This window comes from Patagioenas fasciata, chromosome 2, assembly GCF_037038585.1.
Source record: "Patagioenas fasciata isolate bPatFas1 chromosome 2, bPatFas1.hap1, whole genome shotgun sequence".
Lineage (NCBI taxonomy): Eukaryota > Metazoa > Chordata > Aves > Columbiformes > Columbidae > Patagioenas > Patagioenas fasciata.
The window spans coordinates 113,889,916-113,917,690 of NC_092521.1; positions in this window are offsets into that span (position 1 = coordinate 113,889,916).

Sequence of the window (27,775 nt, forward strand, 5' to 3'; positions counted from 1 at the left end):
ACACAAGAGGTTCCACTTCAATTTGAGAAAGAACTTCTTCTCAGTGAGGGTGACAGAGCACTGGAACAGCCTGCCCAGGGAGGCTGTGGAGTCTCCTTCCCTGGAGACATTCAAAGCCCGCCTGGACACCTTCCTGTGTGACCTCACCTAGGCGTTCCTGCTTCAGCAGGGGGATTGGACTAGACGATCTTTTGAGGTCCCTTCCAATCCCAAACATGCTGTGATACTGTGATACTGTGATACTGTGAAAGTGTTGGAATGTATATTTTCTACCTTATATTTCATTTGGATGTTAAGAACTTGATACTTTTGTGTGGAAAGGGAGATTTTTTTGAAAGTATTTAAAGCTCTTGTAATAAAACCGCATTGTGCGTGTTCACGCAGAAATGCTTATCACACTTGGTAATTCTTAAGTTTTAAGCAAAATCAGGAAAGAAGCATTCAGACACAATAACAAGGTGAGTTGTTTCTGCCAGTTGCATTTGTTCTTCATTTCTTTGACCATCTGCACAAATGTGCAAGAAGGAAGTGCAAAGTGCAGTTGTTTTGAAAGTCTTTTGTGCCCATCCAGTTGAGCTGGGTTCCCCTGGTGAAATAACTCCACATCTCCGACACTAGTGAGGATCAAGGATCAAGCCCTCGCTCTGAAGCAAGACATACTCCTCAACTGAATGCTTGCAAATCCTTCTGAGTTGAGAAATAAATGTTCCTATACTATGGAATTGTTTTCCTTCTGGTACTCATTTCTAGAAATTCCTGAGTAGTTTCCCGTGTAAAAAAACATACTAAAATACAAGAACCTGAGAACAACAGTGCTCCATCAGAGGGAAGGTCCATCCGGCCCAATATCCTTTCTCCAAAGTGGCCAGTCATCAATGTCTACAGCAGAGCACATGAGCAGAGCCAGTCTACTTCTGCCAGGGTCTTGGGGGTGCTCCTAGGCCTCAGTGGCTGGGACCAGGCTCCCCTGGGACCCCCACCCACCGCCACCGTCTCCTGCCAAGGGCCCAGGGGACGTGGCTCCCTGCCTGAGAATGTTGTCGGTGTGTGTGCCCGTCCCGTCTCTGCCCTGTCCCTTGCTGGGCCTGGGCCCTGCCCTGCCCTGCAGAGAGCTGCTCTCCTGAATGGAGCCCTCAGGGCTCGGTCAGGGCTTGTCATGCAGAACTGCAGGCACAACAGAGCAGAATTCTTCTCTTCTATATGCTGACAATGAGCCCAATAACCATGAGACGATTTGTCTGAAATGCCAGGGGGTCTTAGCTCCGTAAACACTTTCTAGTACACAAACCACAAATGATACAAGTCAAAACAAGATTTTATTTTACGTTCTTTTATGTCATGTACTGACTCTGTTTACAGAGCCGATGCTCACAAGCATCAACACAAGCTCGTGTAGCCAGGAGCAGGCTGATGCATTCTTCAGTTCAGCTTGAAGAAACATCCCTTGCAGTCTGGCAAAGGCAAGTTACAGAACTGCAAGAGCAGCAGCAGGAAGAGAGACCAAGCTGTCCCTGGTTCCTGAAGAGAGAGAGTGAGAGGTATGAGGATCAGGAGTGACCATGCACAGAAGAAGAAGAAAAGAAGAAGAAAAGAAGCAGAAAAGAAGAAGAAAAGAAGAAGAAAAAGTAGGAAAGGAGAAGAAAGGAAGAAGAAAGGAAGAATAAGAAGAGAAGAAGAGGAGGAGAAGAAAAGAAGAAAAGAAGAAGAAAGGAAGAAGTAGTAGTTGTATTAGTGCCTGAGCGACATAGTGTTCCACACTGGGAGGGCTGAAAATGGCAGATGCAGATGGCGTAGCAAGCCAGGAGACCTTCCAAGCACAGGCTGTTTTGCAGCAGCCAGAGCCCTTGGGGATATGGAATCCAGGGAAAAGAAAAGCTGGCCCCTGCTGCAAAGTTAACTCTGGGTAACACAGCCTGAGAGAGCCAGCGGCTGTGCTCAATGCTACGCAGCACAAGAAGTAACTCGTAGGAGCACCCTTGGGACCCACCCTGGAACTCCAAGAAGCTTTCTCCCCCCAGCTGCAGGGCAGGAAGGCCATCTTCCTGATGCTTGAGCAGCAGGCAGGAACCGAGCCAAAGGAACTGAGGAGCTCTGCAAAGTGGTCATGCTCAATGCTGCAGAGGAAGGCGAAAAACCCCCGGGGACCAGGGCCAATCTGCCTCGGGGGAAAATTCCTTCCTGACCCCAATGCTGGCGATCGGCTGTTCCCTGAGCATGTGAGCCAGACCTGGCTCCTTGTCCCACAGGCTGGTCATGCCTCCCAGGAGCTGCTCAAGCCCTATCCTCCCTTGACTTGAAGCCAGATCAGGGGCTTCCAAGAAAGCAAAAGCGCCTCTGGCCAGATTGACCTCGGGGGCAAGAATCCTTCCCATGCCTGTCAGGGCAGGAGGGGCTGCTCCAATTCGCTGAGACCCCTGGCAACATCTCTGTATCCTACTTCTTACCGCTACTGCCCCTGGCTCTGCGGGGGATGAAGACAGCGAGTTCCACAGCGCTCCTCCACAAGTCGTTCCTTTGCTCTTACCTCTGCTGTCCAGCTGAGAAGACCCGATAGATAGCCTTGGGCACCTCTAGGGGCTGGTGGTTCTAATCTCCTGAGGGGCTGTCCCTGCTGCTCAACGGCAATGCACTGGGCACAGCTGCCAGGTGTCCCTGACACCTCTTTTGCCATTCCGACTGTTTGTCTACTGTTTGTGGATTCTTTAAGGATTGTTGTTGAAGGTTCTTCCTCAAGGTTGCAGGTTGCTTGTTGAGGGTTTCTCGTCTCAGGCTTGTTTGGTTTAGGTTGGTTGTTTCAGGTTGGTTGGTAGAGGCTGCTTTGCTGTAGGTTGGTCAAGGCTGTTTGTTCTAGGCTGGTCTTTTGGTTTAGCTTAGTTGAGGCCGGTTGGCTGAGACTGATTGTTTGGCTTGTTGAGGCTCATGGTTTCCGGATAGTTGTTTCTGGTTGCTTTTTTTACTTTGGAATAGGTTGTTTCTAGGTTGTTTGTCGGTTGCTTGTTTCTACCTTGTTTGAAGCTCTTTGTTTTGAGGGTTGATTGACGTTGGTTGCTTTAGCTGGCTTTCTCTGAGTTGTTTGAGGGTGTTTTGTTGAGGCTGCTTGTTTGCAGGTTGTGTGCTTGTAGGCCATTTAAGCTTGGTTGGTTTGGGGCTGTTTCAGCTGGCTTTAGCTCGGTTGGTTTAGCTTGGTTGCATTGGTTAGTTGGTGGCTTGAGGTGGTTTTGGTGTCATTTGAATTTAGATTTCTCTTGTTTGGTTCAGGTGATTTTTGGTATTGCTTCTTTTGGAGAAACCGGTCAATGGTTTTTTAGGAAGCTTCTTTAGGGTTGGCTGTTAGAGTTTGGTTTTAGTGTTTTGGTCTAGATATCTTGGTTCAGGTTGTTGAGCTTTTTGGAGGCTGTTGTTTTGAGGCAGGTTGTTAGAGGCTGGGTCTTGAAGGCTGGTTGGTTAAGGGTAACTGGTTTAGGTGGGTAAATTGGGTGAGATGACTTTTGGCTGAGATTGTTTGATATCTGTTGAGCTCGGTTGTTAAAGAAGGGTGATGGTTTTAGGTGGAATGTTTGATGTTGGTTTTGGTTCAGGTTGTTTTTGGTGTTTGTTTGAGGTTGGCTTAGGGTGCTTGTTTTGGGTCATTGGTATTTAGGTCGTTGAAGCAATGTAAATTGGTTCTTTTCATTAGGTGGCTTAGGGAGGTTGGTGTATCTATCAGTCTTTAGGTAAGTGAGTTGAAGTAGTTTTGCTTTGCATAGTTTGGTTTGGTTGAAGCGCTTCTGTTTAGCTTGGTTTACCTTGGTTTCTCGAATTGGTTTTGCATAGTGCAAATTAGCTAGGGTTTTTTAGTTTGTTTTAAAAGGATTTACTTTAGATTGGGTTGTTTTGCGTTCATTTAACCTGGTTTAGGTTGCTTGGTATACTTTGGTTGATGCTGTTTGTTTCAGGATTTTTAAGGTTGTTTGTTCTAGTTCAGCTGGTTTGGGTAGGTTGCTTTCCATAGTTTGCTCTGGTTTTGGTTCTCTGGTTTAGGTAGGGATTTTGAGGATGACGTTGGTTGTTTTAGGAAAGTTGTTTGCTTGTGGTAGGTTGTTTTCTTTGAGGGGGGTTGTGCGGAGCATGAGGCCCACTTTGGTAGAGCAGGAGCAGCAGGCCCTGAGGTTTGAGATTTTGGTGCTTGAGCTTTAGGTTTAGGTTGGTTGAGGCTGCTTGCTCTGCTGGTTGTGGCTGCTTTCCATACGGTTGTTTTCAGTTGTTTTTTATACTTTGTGATAGGTTGCTTCTAGGTTGTTTGCAGGTTGGTTGTTTCTACCTTGTTTGAAGCTCCTTGTTTTGAGGGTTGATTGACGTTGGTTGCTTTAGCTGGCTTTCCCTGAGTTGTTTGAGGGTGTTTTGTTGAGGCTGCTTGTTTGCAGGTTGTGTGCTTGTAGGCCACTTAAGCTTGGTTGGATTCGGGCTGTTTTGAGGAGGCTGGTTGGTGTTGTTTTAGGAAGGTTCTTCAGAGGGTTGGTTGTTCGAGTTTGTTTTTAGTATTTTGGTCTAGATATGTCAGTTCAGGTTGCTGAGGTTGTTGGATGGTGCTGCTTTGATGCAGGTGGTTAGTGGCTGGTTCTTGAAGGCCGGTTGGTTAAGGGTGGCTGGTTGAGGTTGGTTAGGTGAGGTGATCTTTGGCTGAGGTTGTTGGATGTCTGTTGTGCTAGGTTGGTAATGAAGGTTGGTTGTTTTAGGTGCAATGTTTGAAGTTGGTCTTGGTTAGGATGTTTCCAGTGTTTAGCCTGAGGTTGGCTTAGGGAGTTTGGTTTAGGTTGTTTCAGTTTAGGTCATTGGATTTAGATTGTTTAGGTGGTTTAGGTGTTTTATGTTGGTTCTCCTTGGTAGGTGGCTTAGGTAGGCTAGAGTGTACATGTGTCTTTAGGTAAGACAGTTGAAGCAGATTTGCTTTCTGTTGTCTAGGTGAGCTGAAAAGTGACTGTTTAGCTTGGTTTAGCTTGGTTGGTTGAATTGGTTTTGGCTTGGAGTTGTTTAGGTTGGTTGAAATCTTTCTGTTTAGCTTGCTTGGTTGAGTTGGTTATGGATAGGGCAGAATAGCTAGTAGTTTTTAGGTTTGTTTTAAGAGGGGTCACTTTAGCTTGAGTTGGTAGGCATTAGTTTAGCCTGATGTAGGTTGTTTGGTTTACTTTGGTTGGTGCTGTTTGGTTTAGGATTGTTTAGGTTGTTCTAGTTCAGTTGGTTTGGGCAGGTCGACATCCATAGTTTGCTTTGGTGACGGTTCTCTGGTTCGGGTAGGGATTATTTTGGATTACGTTGGTTGTTTTAGGTAGGTTCTTTTGCTTGACGAAGGTTGATTTGTTTGAGGGGTTTCAGTGGGGCTCGAGACCCACTTTGGTAGAGTAGGAGCAGCAGGCACTGAGGCCAACATGGCCCCAAGAAGGCCTGGCAAGGGGCCGTGCTCAACACTGCAGAGGAAGGAAGCAAGCCCCTGGAGGCACTTGCTGGCCCACCTGGGGAAAAAAGCCTTGGTGCTTGCCAGATGCAGGGTACAAGAGGTCATCTTGCTGATGCTTGAGCAGGTTTGAGATTTTGGTGCTTGAGCTTTAGGTTTAGGTTGGTTGAGGCTGCTTGCTCTGCTGGTTGTGGCTGCTTTCCATACGGTTGTTTTCAGTTGTTTTTTATACTTTGTGATAGGTTGTTTCGAGGTTATTTGTAGGTTGGTCATTTCTACCTTGTTTGAAGCTCTTTGTTTTGAGTGTTGTTTGACGTTTGTTGCTTTAGCTGGATTTCTCTGAGTTGTTTGAGGGTGTTAGAAAGGCTGGTGGTTTACAGGTTGTGTGCTTGTAGGCCATTTGGGCTTGGTTGGTTTGGGGCTGTTTCAGTTGGCTTTAGGATGGTTGGTTTAGGTTGGTTGGTTTAGCTTGATTGCAGTCAGTTGGTTGGTGGCTTGAGGTGGTTTGGTGTCATTTAAATTTAGATTTCTGTTGTTTGGTTCAGGTGTTTTTTGCTATTGCTTGTTTTGAGGAGGCTGTTCGAGGTTGTTTTGGGAAGGTTCTTTAGGGTTGGCTGTTAAGAGTTTGCTTGTAGTGTTTTGGTGTAGGTATCTTGGTTCAGGTTGTTGAGGTTGTTGGAGACTGTTGTTTTGAGGCAGGTTGTTAGAGGCTGGTTCTTGAAGGCTGGCTGATTAAGGGTGGTTGGTTGAGGTTGGTTAGGTGAGGCGATTTTTGGCTGAGGTTATTGGATGTCTGTTGTGCTAGGTTGGAAATGAACGTTGGTTGTTTTAGGCGTAATGTTTGAAGTTGGTCTTGGTTAGGTTGTTTTCAGTGCTTGTTTGAGGTTGGCTTGTGGTGCTTGCTTTAGCTCGTTGGTATTTAGGTTGTTGAAGCAATGTAAGTTGTTTTTTTTCATTAGGTGGCTTAGGGAGGTTGGAGTATACATGCGTCTTTAAGTAAGTTAGTTGGAGAAATTTTGCTTTGTGTTGTTTGGTTTGGTCGAAGTGTTTCTGTTTAGCTTCCTTCAGTTTAGTTGGTTGAATTGGGTTTTGGTAGAGCAGAATAGTCAATGTTTTTTAAGTGTGTTTTAAGAGGGGTTACATTAGTTTTGGTGTTCTTGCGTTAGTTTCGCCTGGTTTAGGTTGTTAGGTTTACAGTTGTTGATGCAGTTTGGTCTAGGATATTGAGAGTTGTTTTTAAAAGCTGAATTGGTTTGGGTAGTTCGCTTTCCATAGTTTCCTTTGGTTTCGGTACTCTGCTATAGATAGGGGTTTTATAGGGTGACGTTTGTTGTTTTAGGAAGGTTCTTTTGCTTGAGGTAGGTTGTTTTGTTTGAGGCAAGTTGTGTGCAGCATGAGGCCCACTGTGGTAGAGCAGGAGCAGCAGGCACTGAGGCCAAAATGGTCCCAAGAAGCCTTGGCGAGGGGCCGTGCTAAAGTTCCCAGGCTTCCCAGAGTGCCCAAGTGCCTCTGACCTAATGGATCTTGGGGGCAAGAATCCTTACCGTGCCTGTCAGGACACCAGGGACTGCTTCAAATCACTGGGATCCCTGGCAATATCTCTATCTGCATCCTATTTCTTACCATTGCTGGCCCTGGCTCTGCAGGGGATGAAGACAGCGACCTCTGCAGTTCTCCTCCAGAAGTCATTCCCTTGCTCTTACCACTGCTGTTCAGCTCAGAAGGGTGTCCATCCAAAAGATGAATCTTGCAGCACAGATCCTCCAGCAGGCTCGTCCAGCCTCCAGTCTTCTCCTTCCTCACTCCCCGCCAAGGATTTCCACCAGCTTCTCAAGGGCTTCCTCGGGGATGTGTTGAGGCTGCCCCCGGGCCAGCTCTGGCAGTGGATGGGGGAGGCTGCTCCTTTTTATCCTGCCCGGGGCATTGTGACCTCAGCGTTGCCGGGTGCTGGCATTGTGACATGGGGGTGACGGGGCACCTGTGTGCAGCCCCGCCCGCAGCAGCCCCGCCTGCCAGCCCCCTGCCCAGCATCCTACGGAGGAAGCCTTTGGGGTGCTGCCCCGAGACAGTCCCTGTGCTCAGGAGGCTTCATTGTCAAATGCTGATATAAATACCACTTGAGATCTGTTGAGGATCTGGCAGCTGTCAAGACACTTCTCCCTTTCAAAGAGATCCTGGCTGCATCTAACCAGCCATCTAACTGGTACAATCCATTTGGGGAAAATATTCAGAAGATACCATTTGTTTTGCCTGTTTTTGCGTGTGTTTTTTCTACTTTGATTTCTTGCATGCACATTTCTTACAATAATCGGACAATACAGTGCTCATTTCAAAACACATTCAGAGGAGAGCCACCCATCTCAACGTATGCCGGCGGAGCTAAGTGAGCCATGGGAATGGCAAGAGACTTGCCAGATGTGGGAACAAAACCTGTGCTTTGCTCATCAAGCGAGGTGGTGAGGCCACCTCTGGTGTGTCAGGTCTACTAGGAAGACGGATGCAGCTGCATCAAGGTAGACAGAAGTACATCCACCTCCTGAGATAGTCATGGATGGCATGCCTAGGTGCGTGGGGATTCATGAGTTTGAGCAGCGTTTGGGGGTGATATCTCACGGTATTGGATATCCCTTTGGTCAGTTGGGGTCAGCTCTCCTGGCTGTGTCTCCTCCCAGTTTCTGCTGCACCCCAAGCCTTTTTGCTGGTGGGGCAGTGCAAGAAGCAGAAAAGGCCTTGGCCCTGTGTCGGCACCGCTCAGCAATAACTAAAAGATACCTCTATTATCAACACTGGTTCCAGCACAAATCCAAAACATAGCCCCACAGTAGCTACTGTGAAGAAAATTAACTCTATCCCAGTCAAAACGAGTACACTGCTGTCCTGAAAGCAGTGAATTGGTGTTTCCCTTCAACTGACCTCAGAACGCATGATACGTTTCTGTTTTAGTTATTTTTTGCTTTTAACTCATTCTGTGAAGCAAGTTCACATGACTGGAATGTGGTCATGGATGGCTACGCCCTTTTCAGGAAAGACAGAGCAGCCAGGCGTGGTGGTGGAGTTGCTCTCTATGTGAGAGAGCAACTGCAATGTATTAAATTCTGCCCTGAAGCGGATGAGGAACGAATTGAGAGTGTATGGATCAGGATCAAGGGGCAGGCTGGCAGGGGTGATACGGTCTTAGTTGTCTATTATAGGCCACCAGATCAGGCTGAGGAAGTTGATGAGGCCTTCTATGCGCAGCTGAGAGCAGCCTCACAGTCACAGGCCCTGGTTGTTGTGAGTGATTTTAACTTCCCTGATGTTTGCTGGAAGGACCATTCAGCCAGCCAGCCACAGTCCAGGAGGTTCCTCCACTGCATTGCCGATAACTTCCTCATGCAGATGGTGGAGGAGCCGACTAGGAGAGGTGCACTGCTGGATCTCATCCTCACTAACAAAGAGGGTCTGGTCGAAGCAGCAAAGGTTGAGGGCTGTCTGGGTTGCAGTGACCACGAGATGGTGGAGTTCAGCATCTTGTGTGGCAGCAACAGAATAGCAAGTAGAATTGCAACCCTGGACTTTAGCAGGGCTAACTTTGGCCTTTTCAAGCAATTGCTGGGGGAAATCCCATGGGCAAGACTGCTTGAAGGAAAAGGGGCCCAAGAGAGCTGGATCGCATTCAGAGATTGCTTCTTCCATGCTCAGGATCAGAGCATCCCCACACGTAGGAAGTCGAGGAAGGGAGCCAGGAGGCCTGTGTGGTTGAACAGGGATCTGTTGGGTATGCTCAAGCAGAAGAGGAGAGTTTACAGGTCACGGAAGCAGGGGCTGGCCACTTGCGAGGAATATAAGGTTGCTGTTAGAGGATGCAGGAAGGCAGCTAGGATAGCCAAGGCCTCCTTAGAATTACAGCTGGCGAGAGGGGTCAAGGACAGCAAGAAGAACTTTTTCAAATACATAGCAGATAAAACTAATACCAGAGGCAATGTAGGCCCACTGATGAATGAGGTGGGTGCCCTGGTGGCAAAAGACACAGAGAAGGCAGAATTGCTGAATGCCTTCTTTGTCTCTGTCTACTCTGCTGGAGGCTGTCCTGGGGAACCCTGTACCCCTGAGACTCCGGATGAGGCCAGATCAATGGAGGAGTTTGCTTTAGTCGATGAGGACTGGGTTAGGGAGCAATTAAATGGTCTGGACATCCGTAAATCCATAGGTCCAGATGGGATGCATCCGCGGGTGCTGAGGGAGCTGGCTGAAGTCATTGCTGGACCGCTCTCCATCATTTTTGCCAAGTCTTGGGAAACGGGAGAGGTGCCCGAGGATTGGAGGAAAGCAAATGTCACTCCAGTCTTCAAAAAGGGCAAGAAGGAGGACTCGGGTAATTATAGACCGGTCAGCCTCACCTCTGTCCCTGGGCAAGTAATGGAACAGCTTATCCTCGCTGTCATCTCAAGGCATATCAGGGATAAGAGGGTCACTAGGGGCAGTCAGCATGGCTTTACCAAGGGTAAATCATGCTTGACCAACCTCATAGCCTTTTATGAGAATGTAACAAGGTGGATGGATGATGGCAGAGCGGTGGATGTGGTCTACCTTGACTTCAGTAAAGCCTTTGACACAGTCTCTCACAGCATCCTCACAGCTAAATTGAGGAGGTGTGGTCTAGACAACAGAGTAGTGAGGTGGGTTGCAAACTGGCTTAAAGAGAGAAGCCAGAGAGTGGTGGTCAATGGTGCGGAGTCCAGTTGGAGGCCAGTATCTAGTGGAGTGCCTCAGGGGTCAGTACTGGGGCCAATATTATTCAGTGTATTCATTAACGATTTAGACGGCAGAATTGAGTGTACTATCGGCAAGTTTGCTGATGACACTAAGCTGGGAGGAGTGGCTGACACGCCAGAAGGCTGTGCTGCCATCCAGCGGGACCTGGACAGGCTGGAGAGTTGGGCGGGAAATAACCTGATGAAATTTAACAAGGGAAAGTGTAGAGTCCTGCATCTGGGCAGGAACAACCCCAGGTTCCAGTATAGGTTGGGAAATTACGTATTAGAGAGCAGTGTAGGGGAAAGGGACCTGGGGGTCCTGGTGGACAACAGGATGACCATGAGCCAGCACTGTGCCCTTGTGGCCAGGAAGGCTAATGGCATCCTCGGGTGTATTACAAGGGGGCTGGTCAGTAGATCGAGAGAGGTCCTCCTTCCCCTCTACTCTGTCCTGGTGAGACCCCATCTGGAATATTGTGTCCAGTTCTGGGCCCCTCAGTTCAAGAAGGACAGGGAACTGCTGGAGAGGGTCCAGCGTAGGGCAACAAAGATGATTAAGGGAGTGGAGCATCTCCCTTATGAAGAAAGGCTGCGGGAGCTGGGTCTCTTTAGTTTGGAGAAGAGGAGACTGAGGGGTGACCTTATTAGTGTTTATAAATATATAAAGGGTGAGTGCCACGAGGATGGAGCCAGGCTTTCCTCAGTGGCAAACAATGACAGGACAAGGGGTAATGGGCTCAAGCTGGAACACAAGAGGTTCCACTTCAATTTGAGAAAGAACTTCTTCTCAGTGAGGGTGACAGAGCACTGGAACAGCCTGCCCAGGGAGGCTGTGGAGTCTCCTTCCCTGGAGACATTCAAAGCCCGCCTGGACACCTTCCTGTGTGACCTCACCTAGGCGTTCCTGCTCCAGCAGGGGGATTGGACTAGACGATCTTTTGAGGTCCCTTCCAATCCCAAACATGCTGTGATACTGTGATACTGTGATACTGTGAAAGTGTTGGAATGTATATTTTCTACCTTATATTTCATTTGGATGTTAAGAACTTGATACTTTTGTGTGGAAAGGGAGATTTTTTTGAAAGTATTTAAAGCTCTTGTAATAAAACCGCATTGTGCGTGTTCACGCAGAAATGCTTATCACACTTGGTAATTCTTAAGTTTTAAGCAAAATCAGGAAAGAAGCATTCAGACACAATAACAAGGTGAGTTGTTTCTGCCAGTTGCATTTGTTCTTCATTTCTTTGACCATCTGCACAAATGTGCAAGAAGGAAGTGCAAAGTGCAGTTGTTTTGAAAGTCTTTTGTGCTCATCCAGTTGAGCTGGGTTCCCCTGGTGAAATAACTCCACATCTCCGACACTAGTGAGGATCAAGGATCAAGCCCTCGCTCTGAAGCAAGACATACTCCTCAACTGAATGCTTGCAAATCCTTCTGAGTTGAGAAATAAATGTTCCTATCCTATGGAATTGTTTTCCTTCTGGTACTCATTTCTAGAAATTCCTGAGCGGTTTCCCGTGTAAAAAAACATACTAAAATACAAGAACCTGAGAACAACAGTGCTCCATCAGAGGGAAGGTCCATCCGGCCCAATATCCTTTCTCCAAAGTGGCCAGTCATCAATGTCTACAGCAGAGCACATGAGCAGAGCCAGTCTACTTCTGCCAGGGTCTTGGGGGTGCTCCTAGGCCTCAGTGGCTGGGACCAGGCTCCCCTGGGACCCCCACCCACCGCCACCGTCTCCTGCCAAGGGCCCAGGGGACGTGGCTCCCTGCCTGAGAATGTTGTCGGTGTGTGTGCCCGTCCCGTCTCTGCCCTGTCCCTTGCTGGGCCTGGGCCCTGCCCTGCCCTGCAGAGAGCTGCTCTCCTGAATGGAGCCCTCAGGGCTCGGTCAGGGCTTGTCATGCAGAACTGCAGGCACAACAGAGCAGAATTCTTCTCTTCTATATGCTGACAATGAGCCCAATAACCATGAGACGATTTGTCTGAAATGCCAGGGGGTCTTAGCTCCGTAAACACTTTCTAGTACACAAACCACAAATGATACAAGTCAAAACAAGATTTTATTTTACGTTCTTTTATGTCATGTACTGACTCTGTTTACAGAGCCGATGCTCACAAGCATCAACACAAGCTCGTGTAGCCAGCAGCAGGCTGATGCATTCTTCAGTTCAGCTTGAAGAAACATCCCTTGCAGTCTGGCAAAGGCAAGTTACAGAACTGCAAGAGCAGCAGCAGGAAGAGAGACCAAGCTGTCCCTGGTTCCTGAAGAGGGAGAGTGAGAGGTATGAGGATCAGGAGTGACCATGCACAGAAGAAGAAGAAAAGAAGAAGAAAAGAAGCAGAAAAGAAGAAGAAAAGAAGAAAAAAAAGTAGGAAAGGAGAAGAAAGGAAGAAGAAAGGAAGAATAAGAAGAGAAGAAGAGGAGGAGAAGAAAAGAAGAAAAGAAGAAGAAAGGAAGAAGTAGTAGTTGTATTAGTGCCTGAGCGACATAGTGTTCCACACTGGGAGGGCTGAAAATGGCAGATGCAGATGGCGTAGCAAGCCAGGAGACCTTCCAAGCACAGGCTGTTTTGCAGCAGCCAGAGCCCTTGGGGATATGGAATCCAGGGAAAAGAAAAGCTGGCCCCTGCTGCAAAGTTAACTCTGGGTAACACAGCCTGAGAGAGCCAGGGGCTGTGCTCAATGCTACGCAGCACAAGAAGTAACTCGTAGGAGCACCCTTGGGACCCACCCTGGAACTCCAAGAAGCTTTCTCCCCCCAGCTGCAGGGCAGGAAGGCCATCTTCCTGATGCTTGAGCAGCAGGCAGGAACCGAGCCAAAGGAACTGAGGAGCTCTGCAAAGTGGTCATGCTCAATGCTGCAGAGGAAGGCGAAAAACCCCCGGGGACCAGGGCCAATCTGCCTCGGGGGAAAATTCCTTCCTGACCCCAATGCTGGCGATCGGCTGTTCCCTGAGCATGTGAGCCAGACCTGGCTCCTTGTCCCACAGGCTGGTCATGCCTCCCAGGAGCTGCTCAAGCCCTATCCTCCCTTGACTTGAAGCCAGATCAGGGGCTTCCAAGAAAGCAAAAGCGCCTCTGGCCAGATTGACCTCGGGGGCAAGAATCCTTCCCATGCCTGTCAGGGCAGGAGGGGCTGCTCCAATTCGCTGAGACCCCTGGCAACATCTCTGTATCCTACTTCTTACCGCTACTGCCCCTGGCTCTGCGGGGGATGAAGACAGCGAGTTCCACAGCGCTCCTCCACAAGTCGTTCCTTTGCTCTTACCTCTGCTGTCCAGCTGAGAAGACCCGATAGATAGCCTTGGGCACCTCTAGGGGCTGGTGGTTCTAATCTGCTGAGGGGCTGTCCCTGCTGCTCAAAGGCAATGCACTGGGCACAGCTGCCAGGTGTCCCTGACACCTCTTTTGCCATTCCGACTGTTTGTCTACTGTTTGTGGATTCTTTAAGGATTGTTGTTGAAGGTTCTTCCTCAAGGTTGCAGGTTGCTTGTTGAGGGTTTCTCGTCTCAGGCTTGTTTGGTTTAGGTTGGTTGTTTCAGGTTGGTTGGTAGAGGCTGCTTTGCTGTAGGTTGGTCAAGGCTGTTTGTTCTAGGCTGGTCTTTTGGTTTAGCTTAGTTGAGGCCGGTTGGCTGAGACTGATTGTTTGGCTTGTTGAGGCTCATGGTTTCCAGATAGTTGTTTCTGGTTGCTTTTTTTACTTTGGAATAGGTTGTTTCTAGGTTGTTTGTCGGTTGCTTGTTTCTACCTTGTTTGAAGCTCTTTGTTTTGAGGGTTGATTGACGTTGGTTGCTTTAGCTGGCTTTCTCTGAGTTGTTTGAGGGTGTTTTGTTGAGGCTGCTTGTTTGCAGGTTGTGTGCTTGTAGGCCATTTAAGCTTGGTTGGTTTGGGGCTGTTTCAGCTGGCTTTAGCTCGGTTGGTTTAGCTTGGTTGCATTGGTTAGTTGGTGGCTTGAGGTGGTTTGGTGTCATTTGAATTTAGATTTCTCTTGTTTGGTTCAGGTGATTTTTGGTATTGCTTCTTTTGGAGAAACTGGTCAATGTTTTTTTAGGAAGCTTCTTTAGGGTTGGCTGTTAGAGTTTGGTTTTAGTGTTTTGGTCTAGATATCTTGGTTCAGGTTGTTGAGCTTTTTGGAGGCTGTTGTTTTGAGGCAGGTTGTTAGAGGCTGGGTCTTGAAGGCTGGTTGGTTAAGGGTAACTGGTTTAGGTGGGTAAATTGGGTGAGATGACTTTTGGCTGAGATTGTTTGATATCTGTTGAGCTCGGTTGTTAAAGAAGGGTGATGGTTTTAGGTGGAATGTTTGATGTTGGTTTTGGTTCAGGTTGTTTTTGGTGTTTGTTTGAGGTTGGCTTAGGCTGCTTGTTTTGGGTCATTGGTATTTAGGTCGTTGAAGCAATGTAAATTGGTTCTTTTCATTAGGTGGCTTAGGGAGGTTGGTGTATCTATCAGTCTTTAGGTAAGTGAGTTGAAGTAGTTTTGCTTTGCATAGTTTGGTTTGGTTGAAGCGCTTCTGTTTAGCTTGGTTTACCTTGGTTTCTCGAATTGGTTTTGCATAGTGCAAATTAGCTAGGGTTTTTTAGTTTGTTTTAAAAGGATTTACTTTAGATTGGGTTGTTTTGCGTTCATTTAACCTGGTTTAGGTTGCTTGGTATGCTTTGGTTGATGCTGTTTGTTTCAGGATTTTTAAGGTTGTTTGTTCTAGTTCAGCTGGTTTGGGTAGGTTGCTTTCCATAGTTTGCTCTGGTTTTGGTTCTCTGGTTTAGGTAGGGATTTTGAGGATGACGTTGGTTGTTTTAGGAAAGTTGTTTGCTTGTGGTAGGTTGTTTTCTTTGAGGGGGGTTGTGCGGAGCACGAGGCCCACTTTGGTAGAGCAGGAGCAGCAGGCCCTGAGGTTTGAGATTTTGGTGCTTGAGCTTTAGGTTTAGGTTGGTTGAGGCTGCTTGCTCTGCTGGTTGTGGCTGCTTTCCATACGGTTGTTTTCAGTTGTTTTTTATACTTTGTGATAGGTTGCTTCTAGGTTGTTTGCAGGTTGGTTGTTTCTACCTTGTTTGAAGCTCCTTGTTTTGAGGGTTGATTGACGTTGGTTGCTTTAGCTGGCTTTCCCTGAGTTGTTTGAGGGTGTTTTGTTGAGGCTGCTTGTTTGCAGGTTGTGTGCTTGTAGGCCACTTAAGCTTGGTTGGATTCGGGCTGTTTTGAGGAGGCTGGTTGGTGTTGTTTTAGGAAGGTTCTTCAGAGGGTTGGTTGTTCGAGTTTGTTTTTAGTATTTTGGTCTAGATATGTCAGTTCAGGTTGCTGAGGTTGTTGGATGGTGCTGCTTTGATGCAGGTGGTTAGTGGCTGGTTCTTGAAGGCCGGTTGGTTAAGGGTGGCTGGTTGAGGTTGGTTAGGTGAGGTGATCTTTGGCTGAGGTTGTTGGATGTCTGTTGTGCTAGGTTGGTAATGAAGGTTGGTTGTTTTAGGTGCAATGTTTGAAGTTGGTCTTGGTTAGGATGTTTCCAGTGTTTAGCCTGAGGTTGGCTTAGGGAGTTTGGTTTAGGTTGTTTCAGTTTAGGTCATTGGATTTAGATTGTTTAGGTGGTTTAGGTGTTTTATGTTGGTTCTCCTTGGTAGGTGGCTTAGGTAGGCTAGAGTGTACATGTGTCTTTAGGTAAGACAGTTGAAGCAGATTTGCTTTCTGTTGTCTAGGTGAGCTGAAAAGTGACTGTTTAGCTTGGTTTAGCTTGGTTGGTTGAATTGGTTTTGGCTTTGAGTTGTTTAGGTTGGTTGAAATCTTTCTGTTTAGCTTGCTTGGTTGAGTTGGTTATGGATAGGGCAGAATAGCTAGTAGTTTTTAGGTTTGTTTTAAGAGGGGTCACTTTAGCTTGAGTTGGTAGGCATTAGTTTAGCCTGATGTAGGTTGTTTGGTTTACTTTGGTTGGTGCTGTTTGGTTTAGGATTGTTTAGGTTGTTCTAGTTCAGTTGGTTTGGGCAGGTCGACATCCATAGTTTGCTTTGGTGACGGTTCTCTGGTTCGGGTAGGGATTATTTTGGATTACGTTGGTTGTTTTAGGTAGGTTCTTTTGCTTGAGGAAGGTTGATTTGTTTGAGGGGTTTCAGTGGGGCTCGAGACCCACTTTGGTAGAGCAGGAGCAGCAGGCACTGAGGCCAACATGGCCCCAAGAAGGCCTGGCAAGGGGCCGTGCTCAACACTGCAGAGGAAGGAAGCAAGCCCCTGGAGGCACTTGCTGGCCCACCTGGGGAAAAAAGCCTTGGTGCTTGCCAGCTGCAGGGTACAAGAGGTCATCTTGCTGATGCTTGAGCAGGTTTGAGATTTTGGTGCTTGAGCTTTTGATTTAGCTTAGTTAAGGCTGCTTGCTTGGCTGGTTGAGGCTTGTTTCCACACGGTTGGTTTTGGTTGCTTGTTATACTTTGTAATAGGTTGTTTCTAGGTTATTTGTAGGTTGGTTATTTCTACCTTGTTTGAAGCTCTTTGTTTTGAGTGTTGTTTGACGTTTGTTGCTTTAGCTGGATTTCTCTGAGTTGTTTGAGGGTGTTTTTCTGAGGCTGCTTGTTTGCAGGTTGTGTGCTTGTAGGCCATTTGGGCTTGGTTGGTTTGGGGCTGTTTCAGTTGGCTTTAGGATGGTTGGTTTAGGTTGGTTGGTTTAGCTTGATTGCAGTCAGTTAGTTGGTGGTTTGAGGTGGTTTGGTGTCATTTAAATTTAGATTTCTGTTGTTTGGTTCAGGTGTTTTTTGCTATTGCTTGTTTTGAGGAGGCTGTTCGAGGTTGTTTTGGGAAGGTTCTTTAGGGTTGGCTGTTAAGAGTTTGCTTGTAGTGTTTTGGTGTAGGTATCTTGGTTCAGGTTGTTGAGGTTGTTGGAGACTGTTGTTTTGAGGCAGGTTGTTAGAGGCTGGTTCTTGAAGGCTGGCTGATTAAGGGTGGTTGGTTGAGGTTGGTTAGGTGAGGCGATTTTTGGCTGAGGTTATTGGATGTCTGTTGTGCTAGGTTGGAAATGAACGTTGGTTGTTTTAGGCGTAATGTTTGAAGTTGGTCTTGGTTAGGTTGTTTTCAGTGCTTGTTTGAGGTTGGCTTGTGGTGCTTGCTTTAGCTCGTTGGTATTTAGGTTGTTGAAGCAATGTAAGTTGTTTTTTTTCATTAGGTGGCTTAGGGAGGTTGGAGTATACATGCGTCTTTAAGTAAGTTAGTTGGAGAAATTTTGCTTTGTGTTGTTTGGTTTGGTCGAAGTGTTTCTGTTTAGCTTCCTTCAGTTTAGTTGGTTGAATTGGGTTTTGGTAGAGCAGAATAGTCAATGTTTTTTAAGTGTGTTTTAAGAGGGGTTACATTAGTTTTGGTGTTCTTGCATTAGTTTCGCCTGGTTTAGGTTGTTAGGTTTACAGTTGTTGATGCAGTTTGGTCTAGGATATTGAGAGTTGTTTTTAAAAGCTGAATTGGTTTGGGTAGTTCGCTTTCCATAGTTTCCTTTGGTTTAGGTACTCTGCTATAGATAGGGGTTTTATAGGGTGACGTTTGTTGTTTTAGGAAGGTTCTTTTGCTTGAGGTAGGTTGTTTTGTTTGAGGCAAGTTGTGTGCAGCATGAGGTCCACTGTGGTAGAGCAGGAGCAGCAGGCACTGAGGCCAAAATGGTCCCAAGAAGCCTTGGCGAGGGGCCGTGCTAAAGTTCCCAGGCTTCCCAGAGTGCCCAAGTGCCTCTGACCTAATGGATCTTGGGGGCAAGAATCCTTACCGTGCCTGTCAGGACACCAGGGACTGCTTCAAATCACTGGGATCCCTGGCAATATCTCTATCTGCATCCTATTTCTTACCATTGCTGGCCCTGGCTCTGCAGGGGATGAAGACAGCGACCTCTGCAGTTCTCCTCCAGAAGTCATTCCCTTGCTCTTACCACTGCTGTTCAGCTCAGAAGGGTGTCCATCCAAAAGATGAATCTTGCAGCACAGATCCTCCAGCAGGCTCGTCCAGCCTCCAGTCTTCTCCTTCCTCACTCCCCGCCAAGGATTTCCACCAGCTTCTCAAGGGCTTCCTCGGGGATGTGTTGAGGCTGCCCCCGGGCCAGCTCTGGCAGTGGATGGGGGAGGCTGCTCCTTTTTATCCTGCCCGGGGCATTGTGACCTCAGCGTTGCCGGGTGCTGGCATTGTGACATGGGGGTGACGGGGCACCTGTGTGCAGCCCCGCCCGCAGCAGCCCCGCCTGCCAGCCCCCTGCCCAGCATCCTACGGAGGAAGCCTTTGGGGTGCTGCCCCGAGACAGTCCCTGTGCTCAGGAGGCTTCATTGTCAAATGCTGATATAAATACCACTTGAGATCTGTTGAGGATCTGGCAGCTGTCAAGACACTTCTCCCTTTCAAAGAGATCCTGGCTGCATCTAACCAGCCATCTAACTGGTACAATCCATTTGGGGAAAATATTCAGAAGATACCATTTGTTTTGCCTGTTTTTGCGTGTGTTTTTTCTACTTTGATTTCTTGCATGCACATTTCTTACAATAATCGGACAATACAGTGCTCATTTCAAAACACATTCAGAGGAGAGCCACCCATCTCAACGTATGCCGGCGGAGCTAAGTGAGCCATGGGAATGGCAAGAGACTTGCCAGATGTGGGAACAAAACCTGTGCTTTGCTCATCAAGCGAGGTGGTGAGGCCACCTCTGGTGTGTCAGGTCTACTAGGAAGACGGATGCAGCTGCATCAAGGTAGACAGAAGTACATCCACCTCCTGAGATAGTCATGGATGGCATGCCTAGGTGCGTGGGGATTCATGAGTTTGAGCAGCGTTTGGGGGTGATATCTCACGGTATTGGATATCCCTTTGGTCAGTTGGGGTCAGCTCTCCTGGCTGTGTCTCCTCCCAGTTTCTGCTGCACCCCAAGCCTTTTTGCTGGTGGGGCAGTGCAAGAAGCAGAAAAGGCCTTGGCCATGTGTCGGCACCGCTCAGCAATAACTAAAAGATACCTCTATTATCAACACTGGTTCCAGCACAAATCCAAAACATAGCCCCACAGTAGCTACTGTGAAGAAAATTAACTCTATCCCAGTCAAAACGAGTACACTGCTGTCCTGAAAGCAGTGAATTGGTGTTTCCCTTCAACTGACCTCAGAACGCATGATACGTTTCTGTTTTAGTTATTTTTTGCTTTTAACTCATTCTGTGAAGCAAGTTCACATGACTGGAATGTGGTCATGGATGGCTACGCCCTTTTCAGGAAAGACAGAGCAGCCAGGCGTGGTGGTGGAGTTGCTCTCTATGTGAGAGAGCAACTGCAATGTATTAAATTCTGCCCTGAAGCGGATGAGGAACGAATTGAGAGTGTATGGATCAGGATCAAGGGGCAGGCTGGCAGGGGTGATACGGTCTTAGTTGTCTATTATAGGCCACCAGATCAGGCTGAGGAAGTTGATGAGGCCTTCTATGCGCAGCTGAGAGCAGCCTCACAGTCACAGGCCCTGGTTGTTGTGAGTGATTTTAACTTCCCTGATGTTTGCTGGAAGGACCATTCAGCCAGCCAGCCACAGTCCAGGAGGTTCCTCCACTGCATTGCCGATAACTTCCTCATGCAGATGGTGGAGGAGCCGACTAGGAGAGGTGCACTGCTGGATCTCATCCTCACTAACAAAGAGGGTCTGGTCGAAGCAGCAAAGGTTGAGGGCTGTCTGGGTTGCAGTGACCACGAGATGGTGGAGTTCAGCATCTTGTGTGGCAGCAACAGAATAGCAAGTAGAATTGCAACCCTGGACTTTAGCAGGGCTAACTTTGGCCTTTTCAAGCAATTGCTGGGGGAAATCCCATGGGCAAGACTGCTTGAAGGAAAAGGGGCCCAAGAGAGCTGGATCGCATTCAGAGATTGCTTCTTCCATGCTCAGCATCAGAGCATCCCCACACGTAGGAAGTCGAGGAAGGGAGCCAGGAGGCCTGTGTGGTTGAACAGGGATCTGTTGGGTATGCTCAAGCAGAAGAGGAGAGTTTACAGGTCACGGAAGCAGGGGCTGGCCACTTGCGAGGAATATAAGGTTGCTGTTAGAGGATGTAGGAAGGCAGCTAGGATAGCCAAGGCCTCCTTAGAATTACAGCTGGCGAGAGGGGTCAAGGACAGCAAGAAGAACTTTTTCAAATACATAGCAGATAAAACTAATACCAGAGGCAATGTAGGCCCACTGATGAATGAGGTGGGTGCCCTGGTGGCAAAAGACACAGAGAAGGCAGAATTGCTGAATGCCTTCTTTGTCTCTGTCTACTCTGCTGGAGGCTGTCCTGGGGAACCCTGTACCCCTGAGACTCCGGATGAGGCCAGATCAATGGAGGAGTTTGCTTTAGTCGATGAGGACTGGGTTAGGGAGCAATTAAATGGTCTGGACATCCGTAAATCCATAGGTCCAGATGGGATGCATCCGCGGGTGCTGAGGGAGCTGGCTGAAGTCATTGCTGGACCGCTCTCCATCATTTTTGCCAAGTCTTGGGAAACGGGAGAGGTGCCCGAGGATTGGAGGAAAGCAAATGTCACTCCAGTCTTCAAAAAGGGCAAGAAGGAGGACTCGGGTAATTATAGACCGGTCAGCCTCACCTCTGTCCCTGGGCAAGTAATGGAACAGCTTATCCTCGCTGTCATCTCAAGGCATATCAGGGATAAGAGGGTCACTAGGGGCAGTCAGCATGGCTTTACCAAGGGTAAATCATGCTTGACCAACCTCATAGCCTTTTATGAGAATGTAACAAGGTGGATGGATGATGGCAGAGCGGTGGATGTGGTCTACCTTGACTTCAGTAAAGCCTTTGACACAGTCTCTCACAGCATCCTCACAGCTAAATTGAGGAGGTGTGGTCTAGACAACAGAGTAGTGAGGTGGGTTGCAAACTGGCTTAAAGAGAGAAGCCAGAGAGTGGTGGTCAATGGTGCGGAGTCCAGTTGGAGGCCAGTATCTAGTGGAGTGCCTCAGGGGTCAGTACTGGGGCCAATATTATTCAGTGTATTCATTAACGATTTAGACGGCAGAATTGAGTGTACTATCGGCAAGTTTGCTGATGACACTAAGCTGGGAGGAGTGGCTGACACGCCAGAAGGCTGTGCTGCCATCCAGCGGGACCTGGACAGGCTGGAGAGTTGGGCGGGAAATAACCTGATGAAATTTAACAAGGGAAAGTGTAGAGTCCTGCATCTGGGCAGGAACAACCCCAGGTTCCAGTATAGGTTGGGAAATTACGTATTAGAGAGCAGTGTAGGGGAAAGGGACCTGGGGGTCCTGGTGGACAACAGGATGACCATGAGCCAGCACTGTGCCCTTGTGGCCAGGAAGGCTAATGGCATCCTCGGGTGTATTACAAGGGGGCTGGTCAGTAGATCGAGAGAGGTCCTCCTTCCCCTCTACTCTGTCCTGGTGAGACCCCATCTGGAATATTGTGTCCAGTTCTGGGCCCCTCAGTTCAAGAAGGACAGGGAACTGCTGGAGAGGGTCCAGCGTAGGGCAACAAAGATGATTAAGGGAGTGGAGCATCTCCCTTATGAAGAAAGGCTGCGGGAGCTGGGTCTCTTTAGTTTGGAGAAGAGGAGACTGAGGGGTGACCTTATTAGTGTTTATAAATATATAAAGGGTGAGTGCCACGAGGATGGAGCCAGGCTTTCCTCAGTGGCAAACAATGACAGGACAAGGGGTAATGGGCTCAAGCTGGAACACAAGAGGTTCCACTTCAATTTGAGAAAGAACTTCTTCTCAGTGAGGGTGACAGAGCACTGGAACAGCCTGCCCAGGGAGGCTGTGGAGTCTCCTTCCCTGGAGACATTCAAAGCCCGCCTGGACACCTTCCTGTGTGACCTCACCTAGGCGTTCCTGCTCCAGCAGGGGGATTGGACTAGACGATCTTTTGAGGTCCCTTCCAATCCCAAACATGCTGTGATACTGTGATACTGTGATACTGTGAAAGTGTTGGAATGTATATTTTCTACCTTATATTTCATTTGGATGTTAAGAACTTGATACTTTTGTGTGGAAAGGGAGATTTTTTTGAAAGTATTTAAAGCTCTTGTAATAAAACCGCATTGTGCGTGTTCACGCAGAAATGCTTATCACACTTGGTAATTCTTAAGTTTTAAGCAAAATCAGGAAAGAAGCATTCAGACACAATAACAAGGTGAGTTGTTTCTGCCAGTTGCATTTGTTCTTCATTTCTTTGACCATCTGCACAAATGTGCAAGAAGGAAGTGCAAAGTGCAGTTGTTTTGAAAGTCTTTTGTGCTCATCCAGTTGAGCTGGGTTCCCCTGGTGAAATAACTCCACATCTCCGACACTAGTGAGGATCAAGGATCAAGCCCTCGCTCTGAAGCAAGACATACTCCTCAACTGAATGCTTGCAAATCCTTCTGAGTTGAGAAATAAATGTTCCTATCCTATGGAATTGTTTTCCTTCTGGTACTCATTTCTAGAAATTCCTGAGTAGTTTCCCGTGTAAAAAAACATACTAAAATACAAGAACCTGAGAACAACAGTGCTCCATCAGAGGGAAGGTCCATCCGGCCCAATATCCTTTCTCCAAAGTGGCCAGTCATCAATGTCTACAGCAGAGCACATGAGCAGAGCCAGTCTACTTCTGCCAGGGTCTTGGGGGTGCTCCTAGGCCTCAGTGGCTGGGACCAGGCTCCCCTGGGACCCCCACCCACCGCCACCGTCTCCTGCCAAGGGCCCAGGGGACGTGGCTCCCTGCCTGAGAATGTTGTCGGTGTGTGTGCCCGTCCCGTCTCTGCCCTGTCCCTTGCTGGGCCTGGGCCCTGCCCTGCCCTGCAGAGAGCTGCTCTCCTGAATGGAGCCCTCAGGGCTCGTTCAGGGCTTGTCATGCAGAACTGCAGGCACAACAGAGCAGAATTCTTCTCTTCTATATGCTGACAATGAGCCCAATAACCATGAGACGATTTGTCTGAAATGCCAGGGGGTCTTAGCTCCGTAAACACTTTCTAGTACACAAACCACAAATGATACAAGTCAAAACAAGATTTTATTTTACGTTCTTTTATGTCATGTACTGACTCTGTTTACAGAGCCGATGCTCACAAGCATCAACACAAGCTCGTGTAGCCAGCAGCAGGCTGATGCATTCTTCAGTTCAGCTTGAAGAAACATCCCTTGCAGTCTGGCAAAGGCAAGTTACAGAACTGCAAGAGCAGCAGCAGGAAGAGAGACCAAGCTGTCCCTGGTTCCTGAAGAGGGAGAGTGAGAGGTATGAGGATCAGGAGTGACCATGCACAGAAGAAGAAGAAAAGAAGAAGAAAAGAAGCAGAAAAGAAGAAGAAAAGAAGAAGAAAAAGCAGGAAAGGAGAAGAAAGGAAGAAGAAAGGAAGAATAAGAAGAGAAGAAGAGGAGGAGAAGAAAAGAAGAAAAGAAGAAGAAAGGAAGAAGTAGTAGTTGTATTAGTGCCTGAGCGACATAGTGTTCCACACTGGGAGGGCTGAAAATGGCAGATGCAGATGGCGTAGCAAGCCAGGAGACCTTCCAAGCACAGGCTGTTTTGCAGCAGCCAGAGCCCTTGGGGATATGGAATCCAGGGAAAAGAAAAGCTGGCCCCTGCTGCAAAGTTAACTCTGGGTAACACAGCCTGAGAGAGCCAGGGGCTGTGCTCAATGCTACGCAGCACAAGAAGTAACTCGTAGGAGCACCCTTGGGACCCACCCTGGAACTCCAAGAAGCTTTCTCCCCCCAGCTGCAGGGCAGGAAGGCCATCTTCCTGATGCTTGAGCAGCAGGCAGGAACCGAGCCAAAGGAACTGAGGAGCTCTGCAAAGTGGTCATGCTCAATGCTGCAGAGGAAGGCGAAAAACCCCCGGGGACCAGGGCCAATCTGCCTCGGGGGAAAATTCCTTCCTGACCCCAATGCTGGCGATCGGCTGTTCCCTGAGCATGTGAGCCAGACCTGGCTCCTTGTCCCACAGGCTGGTCATGCCTCCCAGGAGCTGCTCAAGCCCTATCCTCCCTTGACTTGAAGCCAGATCAGGGGCTTCCAAGAAAGCAAAAGCGCCTCTGGCCAGATTGACCTCGGGGGCAAGAATCCTTCCCATGCCTGTCAGGGCAGGAGGGGCTGCTCCAATTCGCTGAGACCCCTGGCAACATCTCTGTATCCTACTTCTTACCGCTACTGCCCCTGGCTCTGCGGGGGATGAAGACAGCGAGTTCCACAGCGCTCCTCCACAAGTCGTTCCTTTGCTCTTACCTCTGCTGTCCAGCTGAGAAGACCCGATAGATAGCCTTGGGCACCTCTAGGGGCTGGTGGTTCTAATCTGCTGAGGGGCTGTCCCTGCTGCTCAAAGGCAATGCACTGGGCACAGCTGCCAGGTGTCCCTGACACCTCTTTTGCCATTCCGACTGTTTGTCTACTGTTTGTGGATTCTTTAAGGATTGTTGTTGAAGGTTCTTCCTCAAGGTTGCAGGTTGCTTGTTGAGGGTTTCTTGTTTCAGGCTTGTTTGGTTTAGGTTGGTTGTTTCAGGTTGGTTGGTAGAGGCTGCTTTGCTGTAGGTTGGTCAAGGCTGTTTGTTCTAGGCTGGTCTTTTGGTTTAGCTTAGTTGAGGCCGGTTGGCTGAGACTGATTGTTTGGCTTGTTGAGGCTCATGGTTTCCGGATAGTTGTTTCTGGTTGCTTTTTTTACTTTGGAATAGGTTGTTTCTAGGTTGTTTGTCGGTTGCTTGTTTCTACCTTGTTTGAAGCTCTTTGTTTTGAGGGTTGATTGACGTTGGTTGCTTTAGCTGGCTTTCTCTGAGTTGTTTGAGGGTGTTTTGTTGAGGCTGCTTGTTTGCAGGTTGTGTGCTTGTAGGCCATTTAAGCTTGGTTGGTTTGGGGCTGTTTCAGCTGGCTTTAGCTCGGTTGGTTTAGCTTGGTTGCATTGGTTAGTTGGTGGCTTGAGGTGGTTTTGGTGTCATTTGAATTTAGATTTCTCTTGTTTGGTTCAGGTGATTTTTGGTATTGCTTCTTTTGGAGAAACCGGTCAATGGTTTTTTAGGAAGCTTCTTTAGGGTTGGCTGTTAGAGTTTGGTTTTAGTGTTTTGGTCTAGATATCTTGGTTCAGGTTGTTGAGGTTGTTGGAGGCTGTTGTTTTGAGGCAGGTTGTTAGAGGCTGGGTCTTGAAGGCTGGTTGGTTAAGGGTAACTGGTTTAGGTGGGTAAATTGGGTGAGATGACTTTTGGCTGAGATTGTTTGATATCTGTTGAGCTCGGTTGTTAAAGAAGGGTGATGGTTTTAGGTGGAATGTTTGATGTTGGTTTTGGTTCAGGTTGTTTTTGGTGTTTGTTTGAGGTTGGCTTAGGGTGCTTGTTTTGGGTCATTGGTATTTAGGTCGTTGAAGCAATGTAAATTGGTTCTTTTCATTAGGTGGCTTAGGGAGGTTGGTGTATCTATCAGTCTTTAGGTAAGTGAGTTGAAGTAGTTTTGCTTTGCATAGTTTGGTTTGGTTGAAGCGCTTCTGTTTAGCTTGGTTTACCTTGGTTTCTCGAATTGGTTTTGCATAGTGCAAATTAGCTAGGGTTTTTTAGTTTGTTTTAAAAGGATTTACTTTAGATTGGGTTGTTTTGCGTTCATTTAACCTGGTTTAGGTTGCTTGGTATACTTTGGTTGATGCTGTTTGTTTCAGGATTTTTAAGGTTGTTTGTTCTAGTTCAGCTGGTTTGGGTAGGTTGCTTTCCATAGTTTGCTCTGGTTTTGGTTCTCTGGTTTAGGTAGGGATTTTGAGGATGACGTTGGTTGTTTTAGGAAAGTTGTTTGCTTGTGGTAGGTTGTTTTCTTTGAGGGGGGTTGTGCGGAGCATGAGGCCCACTTTGGTAGAGCAGGAGCAGCAGGCCCTGAGGTTTGAGATTTTGGTGCTTGAGCTTTAGGTTTAGGTTGGTTGAGGCTGCTTGCTCTGCTGGTTGTGGCTGCTTTCCATACGGTTGTTTTCAGTTGTTTTTTATACTTTGTGATAGGTTGCTTCTAGGTTGTTTGCAGGTTGGTTGTTTCTACCTTGTTTGAAGCTCCTTGTTTTGAGGGTTGATTGACGTTGGTTGCTTTAGCTGGCTTTCCCTGAGTTGTTTGAGGGTGTTTTGTTGAGGCTGCTTGTTTGCAGGTTGTGTGCTTGTAGGCCACTTAAGCTTGGTTGGATTCGGGCTGTTTTGAGGAGGCTGGTTGGTGTTGTTTTAGGAAGGTTCTTCAGAGGGTTGGTTGTTCGAGTTTGTTTTTAGTATTTTGGTCTAGATATGTCAGTTCAGGTTGCTGAGGTTGTTGGATGGTGCTGCTTTGATGCAGGTGGTTAGTGGCTGGTTCTTGAAGGCCGGTTGGTTAAGGGTGGCTGGTTGAGGTTGGTTAGGTGAGGTGATCTTTGGCTGAGGTTGTTGGATGTCTGTTGTGCTAGGTTGGTAATGAAGGTTGGTTGTTTTAGGTGCAATGTTTGAAGTTGGTCTTGGTTAGGATGTTTCCAGTGTTTAGCCTGAGGTTGGCTTAGGGAGTTTGGTTTAGGTTGTTTCAGTTTAGGTCATTGGATTTAGATTGTTTAGGTGGTTTAGGTGTTTTATGTTGGTTCTCCTTGGTAGGTGGCTTAGGTAGGCTAGAGTGTACATGTGTCTTTAGGTAAGACAGTTGAAGCAGATTTGCTTTCTGTTGTCTAGGTGAGCTGAAAAGTGACTGTTTAGCTTGGTTTAGCTTGGTTGGTTGAATTGGTTTTGGCTTTGAGTTGTTTAGGTTGGTTGAAATCTTTCTGTTTAGCTTGCTTGGTTGAGTTGGTTATGGATAGGGCAGAATAGCTAGTAGTTTTTAGGTTTGTTTTAAGAGGGGTCACTTTAGCTTGAGTTGGTAGGCATTAGTTTAGCCTGATGTAGGTTGTTTGGTTTACTTTGGTTGGTGCTGTTTGGTTTAGGATTGTTTAGGTTGTTCTAGTTCAGTTGGTTTGGGCAGGTCGACATCCATAGTTTGCTTTGGTGACGGTTCTCTGGTTCGGGTAGGGATTATTTTGGATTACGTTGGTTGTTTTAGGTAGGTTCTTTTGCTTGAGGAAGGTTGATTTGTTTGAGGGGTTTCAGTGGGGCTCGAGACCCACTTTGGTAGAGCAGGAGCAGCAGGCACTGAGGCCAACATGGCCCCAAGAAGGCCTGGCAAGGGGCCGTGCTCAACACTGCAGAGGAAGGAAGCAAGCCCCTGGAGGCACTTGCTGGCCCACCTGGGGAAAAAAGCCTTGGTGCTTGCCAGCTGCAGGGTACAAGAGGTCATCTTGCTGATGCTTGAGCAGGTTTGAGATTTTGATGCTTGAGCTTTTGATTTAGCTTAGTTGAGGCTGCTTGCTTGGCTGGTTGAGGCTTGTTTCCACACGGTTGGTTTTGGTTGCTTGTTATACTTTGTAATAGGTTGTTTCTAGGTTATTTGTAGGTTGGTTATTTCTACCTTGTTTGAAGCTCTTTGTTTTGAGTGTTGTTTGACGTTTGTTGCTTTAGCTGGATTTCTCTGAGTTGTTTGAGGGTGTTTTTCTGAGGCTGCTTGTTTGCAGGTTGTGTGCTTGTAGGCCATTTGGGCTTGGTTGGTTTGGGGCTGTTTCAGTTGGCTTTAGGATGGTTGGTTTAGGTTGGTTGGTTTAGCTTGATTGCAGTCAGTTAGTTGGTGGTTTGAGGTGGTTTGGTGTC